The sequence below is a fragment of the Felis catus genome, chromosome A3, assembly GCF_018350175.1.
Source record: "Felis catus isolate Fca126 chromosome A3, F.catus_Fca126_mat1.0, whole genome shotgun sequence".
NCBI lineage: Eukaryota > Metazoa > Chordata > Mammalia > Carnivora > Felidae > Felis > Felis catus.
In genome coordinates this window covers 139,271,550-139,283,812 of record NC_058370.1, presented here as the reverse complement: position 1 = coordinate 139,283,812, position 12,263 = coordinate 139,271,550, and the positions used below count along the sequence as shown (strand labels likewise).

General features: G+C 53.1%; 1 protein-coding gene across 15 annotated transcripts in view; it reads right to left on the bottom strand.

Annotated features, from left to right (window-relative positions):
* The window catches only part of MYT1L (myelin transcription factor 1 like), a 427,126-nt gene that overhangs the window by 155,138 nt on the left and 259,725 nt on the right, over nt 1-12,263 (bottom strand). For all 15 annotated transcript variants that reach the window (XM_045055040.1, XM_045055041.1, XM_045055043.1 and 12 more), the window contains exon 5: nt 2,457-2,613. The gene's annotated coding sequence lies outside the window, so the exon portion shown is untranslated. The remainder of the gene's footprint in view (nt 1-2,456; nt 2,614-12,263) is intronic.

Genomic DNA, 12,263 nt, shown 5'->3' with positions numbered 1-12,263 from the left:
CCCACAGTGCACCACACAAGTGTCACTTTTCCAGAGGGAAATAGATTCGCTCACTAGAGCTCCCACCTCTCTTCCCCTGTCCAGGGGTGAGCGTCCGTGCCTTCTCACGTGCTGGCCTCTTGCATCCTGGCCGCTGAGAAGCCCTTATTCTCACTCTTGGCCTGTTTTTGAAATGTTCACAGCGATTTGCAATAGCTCTTTGTACATTTAAGGCATTAATCCATTTACCCATCTTATTCGTTGGGAGTATGTTCTTGTGGCCCTTTCCCCCTTGACGGGTGGTGTTTCCCCCAGGATATGTGAAAGGTGTCGGCGACCCAGCCAGGACCTTGGGAAGAGCCGCAGGCTCCTGCCAGTGCCCTGTCTCCCGGGGCCGGGCGTGTGCGGCCTCACGCGGGTCTGCTCCACACCCCCGAGACGTGTCCACGAGCCCACCCAGCCCCTCCTCTAATGAACACCTGCTCCGCTACATGTGCCCTCAGGTGGCAAGGTCACGAGAGGCCACACCTCTCCTTCTGAAGCTACAAAAACCCACAAATGTGACCCAAGAACAGCTTTTAATAAGTAGTAGATAATGTGCTATATTCATAAGCTCAGCTATGTGCTCTCCGAGACTATGTTCGGTCTGTATTCAGCATTTTCTACCTTCACTTCTCCCAACCCAAATTTTGATAAAGTGGCACCAAAAATAAAATTCAAAGATTCAAGGGGCACCTGGCGGGCTCAGTTGGAACAGCATGTGACTCTTGATCTTGGGGTTGTGAGTTCAAGCCCCATGTTGGGTGTAGAGATTACTTACAAGTAAAATCTGTAAAAAAATTTCAAAGATTCAAATACGTTTTGACCCGGAAAAGTACTGATAGAGTTGTCTATTTCCTTAAGTATTTCAAATTGCCTGACTGATTTTCTAGTTTGGAATTTTTGAATTCACTTTTTCATTTCAAATTAAAGTATCCTCACCACCCTCCATATCAGCTTTGGTGCACGACACAGTGATCCAACATTTGTATACGTTATGAAAGGCTCGCCACGGTCACCATACAATTGTTGTAACACTTTTGACTATATTCCCTTTCCTGTACTTTTTATCCCTGTGAGTTATTTACTTTATAATTGGAACTTTGTACTTTTAAAATCCAGTTAAAAAAATGTTTTGCTTGTTTTTTAAGGGGAGAACAAAGTTAAAAGAAAAAACAGAAGAATTAGAAAAGCTTATGTCTACATGTAAAGCATGTTTGTGTTCAGGGGAGAGGAACACCATTCCCAAGAAGACGTTCAGAAATTATGATATTTCAGAGATCAGTAAATGGGAGATATTCATGAGTTTTGGCGAGAAGGGGCTGGGCTTGGAGTCTTAAACGTGAAGTTGAGTTTTTTCTACTTACTGTGCCTTTGCCCCTTGAGCCCCGTACAAATGGTACAGAGAGGACGATGTCCCCGGGCACTTCATGGGGTGGCCAGGCGGGTGTGCAAGCACATAGTAGGTCCAGAGGAAATCCGTAAACTGTGTGGCACCCGCTCTGCCCGTGTGGCGGGTGGCACTATCCCCGGGTGTCCCTGCTCTGGTGGCTGTGTGGCTGCTGTCACGGTGCTGCCTGCCCTCACCAGGCTGTCACTGTGGGACACCCATTTGTGTGTCAGCATTCCTTCTCAAGGGGAGACTCACCGCCCCCCACCTCAAGGGGCTCTCAAAGGGCAGGCAGTGGGGTATGGCACATTGACAGAAGATGACGGGACTATTCAAGTGATGGGAAGGACACCTAAAGAAAGAGCACTGAACAGAAAGCAAGAGAGGAGAAAGTTCTAGAAGGGGTGTGGGGGAGGGGAGGAAGGTGCATTCAGTTGTGACCACAGGATTTTGAGGGGGGAATGTTGTGTGCAGTTCATTGGTCCCACCTTGACCCCCACTGGGAAGTGGTCCAGTGTGGGTGGCATTGCCTCGCTGGGGTCCGTCCTGGATTCACCCACTGGATTTTGGCATGTGGGTCTGCCTGGTGCTTAAAACCCTTTCTACTCTGACATTGTTTGGAACAGGTGCTCATGAGATCCAGGTGGGATTTGAGAGAGCGGTTTCAGCGGGAGGGGGGCGGTTTCCACGAACCTCACAGCGGACGGGCAGCGAGGGAGGCCAGGCGGAAGGTCAAGAGACTACCCCGGAAGGACCAAGATAAGACAAGAGCTTATGGGGGCTGAAGAAAGTATCTCTCGAACTCTTGAACTCCCAGCATGGAGTGTGTCTGCCCTCGGAGGGGGAGAGGTGGTGGATAGAACGAGAGACGGGGTGGATAGAGAAGGCAGGGACACTCTGATGCGGGAGGAGGGGAGGGTGGGGCGAGGGCCCAGGAGGGGTGAGAGCTGCTCTCACAGAGGGAGGATGTGTTCCTGACACTGGTGGTCCAGGCGACATCCCCCCAGGGCGGGCCACACGCACCCTGGGGCGCAGGGGCCCACTGTACCTTGCGGGGCGTCTTCTCTCCTAGGAAGGGAGGCAGCGTGGCTCCGTGGGCAGGACGCGGGCCCAGAGTCAGGGTCCCTCTACGTTCTCTTCCTGGTCCTCCCCAGCTTGGGACTGTGGCAAAGTCACTTAATTTCCCTGTGCCTCCATTTCTCCATCTGCAAAATATGAACCACCGTATGAAGTGCCTCTGATTTCGTTAGCACGTGAGAAGGGGACATACATACATGGAAAACACCCTGTGGCAGCAGCAGACGTGGACCCTGTGTCATCTGTCCTGCCTGTGGACGAGGGTTCCCCTGGGAAGCACTCTCCTGGACCTGGGACTCTGGGAAAGGGTCTCCCCAGACACTTGCAAAGTCTGCTCTGCAGTCTGAGACCTTGTGCTGGACCCGAGAAGGTTCTAGATCTCCCGTCCCTGTGGTCCAGGACCCCTCCAGGCACCCTCGCAGAGATTACAGGATAACACCGACAATTCAGTTAACCAGCTTCACATAGATGCCACATAACCCTTCCAGCAATAAACTATCATATCAAATTGCTTTGTTTGAACAACAGGCAACTAGGTTCTGGGGTTAAATAAAAAACAAAGGTCATTAGGCCATTTTCCTCAGAACTCAGCAATTCCTTCCTGTCGTCTGGGACCCGGCATCCCTGTCTGCTGCTGTTGACCCTTGGGGACGGAGCTGTAAATCCTTTCCGGGAATACTTCTTCTCAAGGAGTGACTTCACCCACACAAGCAGTGAATAAGTGTTTGAGCACGCTGTCTTGCCAAAAACACAAGGATGTAGACCACAGGAGATTTAAATCATAAATTCCCAGAAAGAGAAAGCATTTGTCTTTTTATTTTCAACGTTGCCACTTAAAACAAGAGAACTCTGCCCACTTACTCCTGAGGGTTTGATAATCTCCGTGAAACCTTACTATGCGCTCACCATCTGTCTTGTGTGCCAAGCCCCTGGACGGTGCATCACTTGGGGCAGAGACAATTCTACCTGTTTCTGTATCTTGGCTGCCTACACCCCGTGGTGGGCAGTGTGGGTTTGTTGATCCAAATGACAAGAGGAAAGAAGGAAGGGAGGGAGGGAAAGAAAAGGAGAAAAGAAAAAAGAAAAAGACAGCACTCCCACTGACAGGGGCAGGACGAATTCTAAGCGATTGGATTAGGATATACAAGTAAAATGTGTTGTTTTATTTTAATTTTTAATGTTAATTTATTTTTGAGGGAGAGAGAGAGAGAGAGGGAGACACAGAATCCAAAGCAGGCTCCAGGCTCACGAGCTGTAGATCATGATCTGAGCCGAAATCAAGAGTCAGACACTCAACCGACTGAGCCCCCCAGGCTCCCCATGAAATGTTCAATGGTTAAAGGATCTAAAATCAGGCTGACTTGGGTTGCTAAACCATTACCAGTTATCACCTCATGACCTGAGCTTGCTGTTTTATAAGCATTACATTTTCCAGAATTTTTCAGTCTCTAGGGAAGACTGGATACAGAAGGGATCTAGCATACTGTACGTAAAGGCTCAGGATGGCGTGGTATGTTTACATATGACCATTGCTACATTTATCATCACTGGTTTACTTATACACCTGCATAACGTCTCTGAGTTTCAGTGTCTCACGTGTGATCACGATATTGTGAACAGCAACAAAGCCAGATGCAAAGAATTCTGGCCAAGAACGAATGCCTTCAATGAATTCAGCCATATTTACTGAGGGCTCGCTCTTCGGAGCTCTGCTGGACTCTGACTCGTTATAAAGCAAGGTGAATAAGATATTCCTACACACATAGGGGGAGGAGTGAAAGAAACGATACAAGGAAGTTGGGATCGATCTAGTGGGAATCTTAAACGTGTGAAAAAATAATTTGTTTGGGGTATGAAGAAAAATAGAGAACGTGAAGGAACAGAAGGAAAAAACAAAGAAAAACCAGTCTGTTTGGGTAAAATAGAAACCCCATGGCCATCATTAGATGTACTAAAAGAAGTAAAAAGAGGAACCCCGATAATTGAGAAAAATACAACATCATCTACCGGAGCAAAAGGTGAAACGATACATTGCCAACGTGTTCGGTGCTAATGCTGTGACAGAGGCAGGTGTTTGACTTTTGAAACAGATTCTTTTCTCCATTCATCAGTCGATGGACGTGTGGACTGTCTCCACACTGTGGCTGTTGTCAACAGCGCTGCTACAAACATCGGGTGTCTGTGCCCCTTCGTATCAGCATTTTTGTTTTGTTTGGATAAGTACCTAGTAGTGCAGTTGCTGGGTTGTGGGTGGTTCTATTTTTAATGTTTTGAGAGCACTTGTCGGGAGGAGCACCGGGCATTGGACGTAAGAGGCGAATCACTGGGTTCTACTCCTGAAGCCGAGACTCCACACTGTGTTAACTAACTTGATTTTAAATAAATAAACTAAAAAAATAAATTCTTTTATAAAACCATAGTGGTGAAAGAAGCATTTTGCCAACGGCTAATGTTCAACTGAACGTTGGTAATATTATTAAGAAATACACGTATAAATAGCTCATAATGTTTAAAAATTCAACAGTTAGATTCCATATTGACGAATGACAGGCAAACCATTAATTATGGTTCCACTCATGTTCTTAGCATAATTCAACTGAATTCGAGATTCCGGTTTCTGCCGGTTGTTACACACACCTGAAGCGCCTTCATCTGTGGGTTTGTGTTTCGTTACCAACAAAGGCACAGAAGACGATGCCCTTTACAAGAACGAATGGACAAGCAGGACCGATGGTGGGTTCATCCCACGCTTCCATCAGAAGGCGGCTCTCGTGCTCAGGAGAGTGTTCGTGGGAGGAACAGGGGCGGGTGGGCCCCACCACCCCAGGGGCCCCTCCTCTGACAACCAGCTCTTTTTTCAAGAATTTTAAATTTTTTACTTAAAAAAAATTTAATGTTTATCTATTTTTGAGAAAGAGAGAGAGAGAGACAGAACGTGAGCAGAGGAGGGGCAGAGAGAGAGGGAGACAGAATCCGAAGCAGGCTCCAGGAGCTGTCAGCCCAGAGCCCGACATGGGGCTCGAACTCACGAACCACGAGATCATGACCTGAGCCGAAGTCAGACACTTAACTGGCTGAGCCCCCCCAGGTCCCTCTAGGTCTTTTTATTATTATTATTGTTATTATTTTTTAACATTTATTTATTTTTGAGACAGAGAGAGAGCATGAACAGGGGAGGGTCAGAGAGAGGGAGACACAGAATCTGAAACAGGCTCCAGGCTCCGAGCCGTCAGCACAGAGCCCGACACGGGGCTTGAACCCACAGACCAGGAGATCATGACCCGAGCCGAAGTTGGACGCTCAACCGACTGAGCCACCCAGGCGCCCCAATATTTTTTTTAACATTCAAAGTCAGTGGCAGAAACCCCTCTGGGAAAATTATTTCAGGAAATCAAGGTCTCAGACCTAACGTATTTCTGTTTATTTGCTTTAGAAAAATGTGCATTCACAGTGTCTGAATGGATAGCCTGACAGGAAAGAGGCAGACTGACTCGGGGGTGCAGCGGTCACGCCTGGGCCCATGGTGGCACCTGCCTGCTGTTCCAGCTTCTTCAGCCCTGCGCCTGACCCCTGAGGGCAGGGCACAGTCCCGGCCCGGATTGCGCCCCTGGTGTATTGACCTTCCTCCCAGGACGAGTTCCTGCTGAGGCTCCCCTGGGGAACGTCCCTCGCTGTTGGGCATGTGGCCGCGGGGTACAACATGTCCTGAGACCACGGAGTCACGGCTACCGACACAGCGCCCACCACTGAGGCCGGTCCTGTCACAGGCGCTCGCGGTCCCCACCTCGGTGGCTCATGGGGCCTTCTTCACACGGGCCGACCCAGCCAGAACTTCCTTCTCTCTTTGATGATTTCTCCCTCTTTATGTTTTTTCCCTTTTTACTGTTTTGGGGGTGGGGAGGGGAGGATTCCCCCTAAACGGATTTGCATTGTCCACATTTACCCTCCAGAGATCTTTGTTTTTGTATTTTTTAAATCTCTTTTTATGTTTCCTCTACCTTCTGGGAGATTTCTTCAAATTTATCTTTTAGTTCTTCAGCTGCATTTTAAAATTTCAAGAATACTATTTTATTTGCCACAGTTATACATTTGCATTTACTTTGGTGATTATTCATCTTTTCGAGAAGTTGGGGGCTATGTGTCACTAATATCTCACACACCATGGCATATAAGGAGCATTGGGTTAATATTTGATGGTGAACTGGAAGTAGGAAGGAGGAGGGAGGAAGGGAGGAGGTGGGAAGAGGAGAGGGGGAGGAGGGAGGAGGGGGAGGAGGGAGGAGGCAGGAGGAGGTGGGAAGAGGAGAGAGGAAGGGGGGAGGGAGGGAGGAAGGGTGGAGAGAGGAGGTGGGAAGAGGATAGGGGGGAGGAGGAGGGGGAGGAGGGAGGAAGGGTGGAGGGAGGAGGTGGGAGGAGGGAGGAGGAGGGGAGAGAGAGGAGGAGGGGGAGGGAGGAGTTGGGAGGAGGGAGGAGGTGGGAAGAGGAGAGAGGGGGGAGGAGGGAGGAGGTGGGAAGAGGAGAGAGGGGGGAGGAGGGAGGAGGTGGGAGGAGGGAGGGAGGAAGGGAGGAGGGAAAGGGTGAAGGAGGTGGGAGGAGAGGGGAGGAGGGAGGAAGGGAGGAGGTGGGAAGAGGAGAAGGGGGAGGAGGGAGGAGGGAGGAGGGGGAGGAGGTGGAAAGAGGAGAGAGGGGAGGAAAGAGGAAAGAGGGAGAGGAGGGAGGAGGGAGGAGGCGGGAGGAGGGAGGGAGGGAGGAAGGGAGGAGGGAAAGGGTGGAGGAGGTAGGAGGAGAGGGGAGGAGGGAGGAAGGGAGGAGGTGGGAAGAGGAGAAGGGGGAGGAGGGAGGAGGTGGGAGGAGGGAGGGAGGAAGGGAGGAGGGAGGAGGTGGGAAGAGGAGAGAGGGGAGGAAAGAGGAAAGAGGGAGGGGGGAGGAGGAGGGGGAGGAGGGATGAGGAGGGAGGAAGGGAGGAGGGAGGAGGTGGGAAGAGGAGAGGGGGAGGAGGAGGGGGAGGAGGCAGAGGAGGGATGAGGAGGGAGGGAGGAAGGGAGGAGGGAGGAGGTGGGAAGAGGGGAAGGGGGAGGAGGAGGGGGAGGAGGGAGGAGGTGGGAGGAGGTCTCTTCGGGAGAGGAGCCCCCCCCCCCCCAGTCACGGGCAGCAGCAGGGCAGGGACTCCCACGCCCAGCTGCCCAGGAAGGCATCTCTGGTGTCCCTGCTCGTAGCTTGGGTGCTGACACAGCCTGGATCCCAGGGGAGTTCAGGACCTTACTGGGTAGGACACACAGGGTGTACTGGGGCCACGGGGCACCCGCAGGGCAGGGTGCGTGGCAGGGAAGCTGCCTGGACGCCGGTGGGGGAAGTGACTGTCCTGCCCCTGCCAGCCCCACGCAGGCCCGCGGGGGATGTGGGGCGAGGCGCACTCAGATTCTGAGTCTGGAGTTCTCACAGGTGCCAGCACAGTGCTCGCTCCCCTAGGTGTCCGGGGGGGGGGGCAATTCCTCGGCCACACAGCACCGCCTAGAAGGAAACGGGAAGCAGCACCCGCAGTACCGCTCCCTGCAGCCGCCGGTGGGTGAGGCCGCTCCCAGGGAGACACAGGCGCAGGCAGAATTTAAGACGATCAAAGGGGAAGTAACGTTTATGAGGCAGGAAAGAAGCTGGCCTGCGGGATAAGAAAGGCTAACAGTACGTAGAACACACACACGTGTGTGCACCTGTCTCCATCTGTACACACACACCCATACGTATGCACGTGCGCGTGTACTCGTCCGCAACATGGAGACACGAAACCCCACAGGACCGACGGCCACGTGCGTCCCTGCGACTCCTGTCCTGCCCATCGCAGCCATAGTTCGGGCGCATATCCGCCAGGTTACATCTAATTAAAACAGACCTAATCTCCAGGGATGGAGTTGGCGACACAGATAGCAATTAAAAAGCATCTCTCTGCTTAAATTACAATTTAAAGGAGGTGATACTAAATCCCTGCTAATAATCGAGTCCAAAGGCCCAGCGACAGCTGTGCCTCCTTCACTTCAAGCAGCAGGGAGCAGAGGCTGGGTCACCTGGGGCTTGGAGGCAGCCAGCATCACAGGGGCCGGAAGGCAGAGGGTCGGGTCCTGGGCTCCCACGACCCCAGGGCGCCTGAGCGTCTTTACAGGGCCTCGCTCCAACCTGCCCCTGCGCAGGGAGGGTCGGCTGCCTCCGGGGCTCCTGGCTGTCTCTCCTCCCCTCACCCGTCACCTCCTGAGCCTGGCACAAGTTACTCGGGAGAGTGGAAACCGGAAAACCGTGTAAATAGCCCACGCCACGGGGAGGCTGGGGGATGTACCAAATGTCCAGTTCCTGGTGTGAAAGCAAAGACCACTGATCTCTGGTGAGCAGAGCCGAGTTCTGGCCTGACCAGCTGCCAGCCAGTCCTGGGTCCGATGACCCTGCAGCTCGGAGTCCCGGGCTCTACGCAGCAGGGGAGTCCGAACTCCTGCCTGATGGGCCGCTGGGCAGACCAGAGGGGAGAGAACGGAACTAACCCAGCACACGACCAGGGCCCGGCCATCGGGAGCCCTTTTTCCCCAGGTAACACGAGTGGTTATGAACACCTGGAGGCAGTGTCTTAAGTGCTAATGATGTACTTTTGAAATGAATACTGGTTGAACGGTTATAAGCACAATATGCCAATAACCACAAACACCCCCACAATGAACAGGAACAAATATAGGTAAGAAATAAATCCAAGTGTGGATAAGGCCTGTGATGGTGGGGGTGGGATTTTGGAATACGTGCTCTTTAGCCCACACTTTCTCCACCGTTGTGCTCTGAGCTGCTATTTGTGAGGACAATGCTCGTACCCTTGACGCGGCCCTAAGATGTTAAGTACATATCCCAACCGCTACTAAATTCTTAGGACAAAAGGACACTTGTCATTGGCCAGGCTGATGGTCTTTAAAAATACTCATTTAATGGTGATTTTGGCGATCTTTGTTTTGTTCTAGTTACTTCCCCAGCGAAGAGGAATGAATCGTGGCAGGAGACGGGAGTTAGACCCAACCGAGTCCCCAGTCAGGTAGCCAGGCCGGGACGGGGAAAGTCACACTGTAAGGTGGGGAGGGCTCCGCGGCAGAAAGAGTCGGGCCGCGTTGTGGACTCTGTGTTAGTGTTGAGAACAAGAAGGGCCCAAGCACGGTGGTCACAGGAGGTCCCCCGAGCAGCTCATCTGACCCACACTCTTCTGCCTTTTATTGTAATGTGCATGCTGTAAAACAACGCAAAGTCAACGAGCAATTATTTGCCCTTCAAACCCTGGATTAGTGGGAGTGAGGCCAGAGCAGGGAATGTTCCAGAGTCAGGATGGCCTCTCCTGCTCGCGTGCCATTTGGCTCGGAGAGCACGCACCGTCCCCGACGCGAGCCTGAGGTTTGTACACAGGCTGGAGGAAGGCGCGGTTTCTACACTGGTTTGCGGTCTACACTGGCTGGGGGGTGGTGGCCAGCACTGGGCCGGGCAGCTGATTTGCGGCTTAGGCAGGTGCAGAGCCTGGGTTTTGACCTAGGTCAGAAACAGCAGCTGGCTTCAATTCCATATTTGGTGCTGACTTCACAATCTCCACTTCTTACACAAAGGAATTAATTTTGGGAACTTAGACGAGGTCAAGGAGCATGCTCCAGGTCACTCAGACAACAGAACGGGTTTGCTCTCCAAGCCCAGGGGTCCTGGCCCCCTAGCCACTGCTGCGAAGTGGGACACAGATACATTCCCCATGTAAAGAATTCGGAAGTCACACGTCACACCCAAGCACCTTGGACTGGACCTCCTGCCTCGTTCCCTTCTCCGGAGCCAAGTGCGTTTAGCAGCTTGGTTTGTCTGTGCCGTTGCCGTGACGCTCATCGGGGCACGCGCACACACCAGCTCGCACGCCATCCGCCTGGGCGTCACCAGCTGCGCCACATGGAACAGGGCAGAAGGACCCCGTTTTAAGCATAAATGCTATTATATTATACACATCCTTCTCCAACTTCTTTTTTCAGTTGAGGCTGGAAGCATTTCTACGTGAATGTGATAAGCTATACTGCAGACTTCGTAACTGGTGGTTATGACATCGTCGCCGGGCGGCACGGACCTTCCGAAACTCTCCAATACCTCGACACAGCTTCAGATTGTTTCCTGTTTTCACTGAGCCAACGCACTCTGATAAACGTCCTTCTGTGTCTCTCCTCCTCACACACGTGCTTAGATTTTTCAACATTTACAACGTTAGCACACAGCAGCAAGCCGCCCTTCGAGGGGCCGAGTCCGTTCACAATCAGCAAGTGTGTGGACGTGCATGTCCCCCAACACTTGTGCCAGGACTTGGTTGCAACAAACTTCCTCTGACAGGACGTTTGTTTTATAGACTCTCTGTGTCTGAACTTCCTGCTTCCCGTAGCCTCTTCTGTCTCCTCCTCTATGATTTGCTGATTGCATCATTTACCTTTTTTTTTTTAATGTTTATTTATTTACTTAGAGACAGAGAGTAAGGAGGAGGTGCAGAGGGAGAGAGAGAATCCCAAGCAGGCTACGCACCTTCAGCGCAGAGCCCGACGTGGGGCTTGAACCCACGGACCGTGAGATCATGACCTGAGCCCAAATCAAGAGTCCGACACTTAACTGACAGAGCCACCCTGGCGCCCCTGTTTCCTTCCCCTTCTTGATTGCGTGGTCTGCATACACGTGGGCTATTTGTTGTTTCCTGCTGTTCAGGCGGCAAGCCCCCCGCCCCGGTTTGTCACGGGATCTCTCAGCTTCCTGTACAATGTGGGATGGGAGGCGGCCATCCTCCTCAGTCTTGGCCTGCAAAACCTCTACTTTCTACGCCGCATCTAGGAGGGACTTCCTCCAGGATTTGCTCCCACATCCCCCTAAACCACAGTCGCTCAGTCCGTCTGCGGGTGTGCAGCGGGGGCCTGGCCCGGGGTTGCGATTCCCGGGACCACAGCTGCCCAGAGCAGCAGCCCTTCCTCAGCGGGGTCCTCCCCCAGACAGCCCTGCGTGCAGCCCTGCCTCCGATGGACGCAGGCCCAGGACAGACAGAGGTCCGGGACAGAGGGATGGACCAGAGCAAAAGGTGAGCAGCCTCTGAGGAAGGAAGGGGCCGGCGGGACCTGGGCGGTGCGGGGGGCTTCTGGAGGCCACCGGTACTCTGGCTCTTCCAACATGGGGTGTCGGGTTTGATGGGAAGGAGGAGACGGGTGGCCGAGTGAGAGGCAGTGAGGATGTTTCCAGACCAAGGACAGGCCCAGGGGGAGACCCAGGTGTCGGCAAAGGGGCCACAGGCAGGCAGGCAGGCAGGAAGTGCCTCAGGGGATCCTGCTGCCACAGACGGGCTCTCGGTTTTATTCTGACCGCAGCAGGGACTTTTCAATGGGCTTGAAGTGCTGGGGCAAGTCGTCCAGAAAAGCTTTCATTGGGCCGGCCCCTGAGCCTGGCCTTCTGTGTTCTCTGGAAACCAGAGAGTGGGGAGTGAGGGCACACGCGCGCTGTCTTGGGAAACGGGCCCCGTCCCTGCCTGAGACCCGCAGAGATGGCGCCACTTGGAGGGGACACGGGACATGTGCTGAAGCGTAGGTATGTGGAGCCCCCACCAGGACCAGGACTCCGTGTCGGTGCAGAGTGGGGACCGCGACAGTGAGTCCCAGCTCCAGAGACGCTCCAGGTCTGTTCGGCACAGACCAGGCCTCCCTCGAGGCTGAGTGTGTGCACCCCAGACCTCCCGCAGACGCCTCTGGCCCAGGGTACTGCGCGTACGGGG